The sequence below is a fragment of the Aotus nancymaae genome, unplaced genomic scaffold (assembly GCF_030222135.1).
Source record: "Aotus nancymaae isolate 86718 unplaced genomic scaffold, 86718_ANA_hifiasm-v0.15.2.pri h1tg000012l, whole genome shotgun sequence".
In the NCBI taxonomy this organism is placed as follows: Eukaryota; Metazoa; Chordata; class Mammalia; order Primates; family Aotidae; genus Aotus; species Aotus nancymaae.
Genome location: NW_026988423.1, coordinates 47,541,181 through 47,546,632, shown reverse-complemented (window position 1 = coordinate 47,546,632; position 5,452 = coordinate 47,541,181).

The following is a 5,452-nucleotide window of genomic DNA, read 5'->3' as shown; positions in this document are numbered from 1 at the left end:
TCCCCCAGGGCGTGCGGGGCTGTGCAGACTGGGGTGCCAGGCATCTCCTTTTCACCCGAGGTGTCCCACATACAGTACTGTATCCCCCCATCCCTCCCTCGGTCCACTGGACTTCAAAGCAGTTCCCACCCCTGCCCTGCCCATCTTTTTGTGTCTTGCTGTGATAGATCAATAAATATTTTATTTTTTGTCCTGGATATTTGGGGATTATTTTTGATTGTTGATGTTCTCTTTTGGTTTTATTTTTGTGGTTCATTGAAAAAAAAGAGAATTTTTTTTTTTTCTGATCCGAGGAGCTGTATCCTCAGTAGAAAAATCATTTTAATCACTCTGATATAACTCTGGATGAAACACATCTTTTTTTTAAATAAGAAAAGAGAATTAACTGCTTCAGAAAAGACTAATAAATGAAAACCTTTAAAGGAAACTGTGTCTTGGGTTTCTTTATATGATTTCATCTGCCTTCACCTCCCTGGCCTGCAGGCGGATCAGGGCTCTGCTTCCGGGAACCTCCCACAGTGTATTTGAAAGGTTCCCAACCAAAACTCCCTGCTGCTGGCTTCTGGGGCATTGATCTTTCTCCAAGTTTGGCTTGTTCTTTAACAATGAGGCCAGGAGTTTGAGACCAGCTGGGCAACATAGTGAGACCCCTATCTCTACAAAAAAAAAAAATTACCCAAGAGTGGTGGCTTATGCCTGTAGTCCCAGCTACTCAGGAGGCTGGGGTGGGAGGATCACTTGAGCCTGGGAGTTCGAGGCTGCAATGAGTTATGATTGTGTCACTGCACTCCAGCCTGGGTGAGACAGCAAGACCCTGTCTCAACAGAGAAAGAGACAGAGACAGAGACAGAGAGGAAAGATGGCTGACCTAAGAAAACTCAGAAGACGGTTAAGGGTAACCATTTTCCTCTGAAACAGTCCGCTCTAAGGAAGACCTACTCTCGTGTGTGGCCCATTAAGGCATCATTTGACTTCTTTGAGAAGCTCAGGCTCAGCTCCACCCTTACTCAGATGTTCCCGTTCATTCTGGCCCTTCCTCCTCCCTTTGAGGCCAGAAATCCATGGGGCCTGGGAACGTGCTCACCTGCAGCCCACATCCCCACCTCTAGACCACACTCTGGGTACCAGATATTGGACTTTCCTCCCCAGCCACCAAGCCCTCTTCCAGGACTTGCAGCCTCAGGCCTGCACCATCCTGCTGAGAGGGGGCCCCTGTGCTGAGTGTGCACACCTCTAAGCCAGAAACGTGGCAACAGAGCTGTTCACGGGGAGTGTGGATGGGGCTCACCGTGCAGACTGGAGCATCTACAGGCTTGCACACAAGGACCTTTGTGGTGCCAGAAGGAGCTGGGAGGGAAAGAGAAAGCTGGTGGAGGGTAGTGCTCAGGGAGAGCTCCCCAGAGGATAGTAAAGGGCAGAAACATTTTACCAGGCAAAGAATAGAACAGAGAAGAAGGTCAAGCCTTTCAGGTGGAGGACAGGACAGCCAGAATGTCTGGCAGGAGAGGGCGGTGCTAAGGACTGATGGATGGATCAGAGGGGGTAATGGGTGTGGTTCAAGGAGATGCACAGAGGGTTACTGTAATGGTCCTGGGAGGGGTGACACAGCCTGCCCTAGAGTAGTGGCAAAGGAGAGTTATCTATCCATCCACCCATCCACCCGTTCATCTGTCCACCTATCCACTCATCCATCCACCCACCCACCTGCCATCCATCCACCCATCCATCCACCCATCCATCTACCCACCCACCCACCCATCATACATACACTCAGCCACCTGTCCATCTACCCATCTACCCTTCCACCCATCCATCCATTCATCCACCCACCCACCTGACATCCATCCACCCATCCATCCACCCACCGACCCACCCATCATACATACACTCAGGCACCTGTCCATCTACCCATCTACCCTTCCACCCATCCATCCACCCACCCACCCACCCATCATACATACACTCAGCCACCCATCCATCTACCCATCCACCCACCCATCATACATACATTCAGCCACCTGTCCATCTACCCATCTACCCTTCCACCCATCCATCTACCCATCCACCCACCCATCATACATACACTCAGCCACCTGTCCATCTACCCATCTACCCTTCCACCCATCCATCTACCCATCCACCCACCCATCATACATACATTCAGCCACCTGTCCATCTACCCATCTACCCTTCCACCCATCCATCCACCCACCCATCCACCCATCATACATACACTCAGCCACCTGTCCATCTACCCATCTACCCTTCCACCCATCCATCCACCCACCGACCCACCCATCATACATACACTCAGGCACCTGTCCATCTACCCATCTACCCTTCCACCCATCCATCCACCCACCCACCCACCCATCATACATACACTCAGCCACCCATCCATCTACCCATCCACCCACCCATCATACATACATTCAGCCACCTGTCCATCTACCCATCTACCCTTCCACCCATCCATCTACCCATCCACCCACCCATCATACATACACTCAGCCACCTGTCCATCTACCCATCTACCCTTCCACCCATCCATCTACCCATCCACCCACCCATCATACATACATTCAGCCACCTGTCCATCTACCCATCTACCCTTCCACCCATCCATCCACCCACCCATCCACCCATCATACATACACTCAGCCACCTGTCCATCTACCCATCTACCCTTCCACCCATCCATCCACCCACCGACCCACCCATCATACATACACTCAGCCACCTGTCCATCTACCCATCTACCCTTCCACCCATCCATCCATTCATCCACCCACCCACCTGACATCCATCCACCCATCCATCCACCCACCGACCCACCCATCATACATACACTCAGGCACCTGTCCATCTACCCATCTACCCTTCCACCCATCCATCCACCCACCTGTTTATCCACCGTCCATCCATCCATCCACCCGTTTACACACCTCTACTTACACACCCGCTTACACACCTGCTTTACACACATCTCATCCACCCATCCATCCACCCACCCACCCATCCATCCATCCATTCACTTATCCACCCACCTGTTCATCCACCTGTCCATCCATCCACCCATTTACCCACCCATCCGTCTACCCATCCAACCATCCATCTACCCACCCATCTGTCCATCCATACTCTCATCCACCATTCCATCTACCCAGAGGCCTTTCAGTGGCCAAGAAGCTCCTACACGCCTGGCACCAGCTCTTCTGACCTCACATTCTTCTATTCAAGCTGTGCAGTCGCCCCAACCATCTCACTTTTCCTTGAGTGCAGCAGGTCACCCCACTGCCGGCCTTGGCATCTGCTATCTCTTCTGCCCCAAACGCTCTTCCCTCAGCTATCAGTGTTTCGGGCTCCCTCACCTGCTACAGGTCTTGACTCAAGTGTCACCTTCTCAGAGGGTCCTACAATGACCCCTTTCTAAAATTGCAAATTGGGCTGAATGTGGCGGCTCACACCTGTAATCCCAGAACTTTGGAAGGCTTAGGTGGGAGGATCACTTAAGGCCAGGAGTTCAAGACCAGCCTGGGCAACATAGCGAGACCCCATGTCTATTCTAAAAATAAATAAAATTGCAAGCTGCACCCTCCTCAGCACTCCCTGACCTGTCTCTGCCTTCTTTTTTTTTTTTTTTTTTTTTTTTTTTTGAGACAGAGTCTCGCTCCATCACCCAAGTGCAGTGGTGTGATTTCGGCTCACTGCAACCTCTGCCTCCCAGGTTCAAGCAATTCTCCTGCCTCAGCCTCCCGAGTAGCTGGGATTACAGGTGCACACCACTACCGCCAGCTGACTTTTGTATTTTTAGTAGAGACGGGGTTTCACCATGTTGTCTAGGCTGGTCTTAAAACTCCTGACCTGGTGATCCACCGGCCTCTGCCTCCCAAAGTGCTCTTTTTATTTATTTATTTATTTATTTTTGAGAAGGATTCTTGCTGTCACCCAGGCTGGAGTGCGATGGCGGGATCTCAGCTCACTGCAACCTCCACCTCCCAAGTTCAAGCAATTCTCCTGCCTCAGCCTGATGACTAGCTGGGATTACAGTCACCTGCCATCCTGCCCAGCAAATATTTTTTGTATTTTTTGTAAAGACAGGGTTTCACCATGTTGGCCAGGCTGGTCTTGAACTCCTGATCTCAAGTGATCCACCCACCTCGGCCTCCCAGAGTGCTGGGATTACAGGCGTGAGCACTGTGCCCAGCCTGTCTCTGCCTTCTTTGACTCCAGAGTACCTGCTACCATGTACAAAGTATATTTTACTTCTTTGTTTTCTGTCTCTCTACACCAGACTGTAAACTCTAAGATGGGCACTGCTTTAAGAATAAAATACGAGGCCGGGTGCAGCGGCCCACGCCTGTAATCCCAGCACTTTGGGAGGCCGAGGCGGGCGGATCACGAGGTCAAGAGATTGAGACCATCCTGGCCAACATGGTGAAACCCCGTCTCTACTAAAAATACAAAAATTAGCTGGGCGTGGTGGTGTGCGCCTGTAGCCCCAGCTACTCGGGAGGCTGAGGCAGGAGAATTGCTTGAACCCGGGAGGCAGAGTTTACAGTAAGCCAAGATCGTGCCACTGCACTCCAGCCTGGCGCCTGGCAACAAAGCAAGACTCTGTCTCAAAAAAAAAACAATAAAATAGGCCAGGCATGGTGTCTCACACCTGTAATCCCAGCACTTTGGGAGGCTGAGGCAGGCGGATCACTTGAGGTTAAGAGTTTGAGACCAGCCTGGCTAACATGGCAAAACCCTGTCTCTACTAAAAATTCAAAAAAAAAAAAAAAAAAAAAATTAGGTCGGGCACAGTAGCTCAGGCCTGTAATCCCAGCACTTTGGGAGGCCGAGGCAGGCAAATCACCTGAGGTCGGGAGTTCAAGACCAGACTGACCAATATGGAGAAACCCCATCTCTACTAAAAATACAAAATTAGCTGGGTGTGGTGATGCATGCCTGTAATTCCAGCTACTCAGGAGGCTGAGGCAGAATTCCTTGAACCCAGGAGGCAGAGGTTGCAGTGAGCTGAGATTGCCCCATTACACTCCAGCCTGAGCAACAAGAGCAAAACTGTCTCAGGAAAAAAAAAAAAAAAATTAGCTGGGCCTGGTGGTGCATGTTTGTAATCCCAGCTACTCCAGAGGCTGAGACAGGTGAGTCACTTAAACCCAGGAGGCTAAGGTTGCAGTAAACTGAGATCGAGTCTCAAAAAAAAATTTTTTTTTAAAGATTGTATCTCCAAATACAGTCATGTTCTGCAGTATTGGAGTTAATGCTTCAACATATAAATTTTGGCCGGGCACAGTGGCTCACGCCTGTAATCCCAGCACTTTGGGAGGCCAAGGCAGGTGGATCACGAGGTCAAGAGATCGAGACCATCCTGGTCAACGTGGTGAAACCCCGTCTCTACTAAAAATACAAAAAAATTAGCTGGGCATGGTGGCGCGTGCCTATA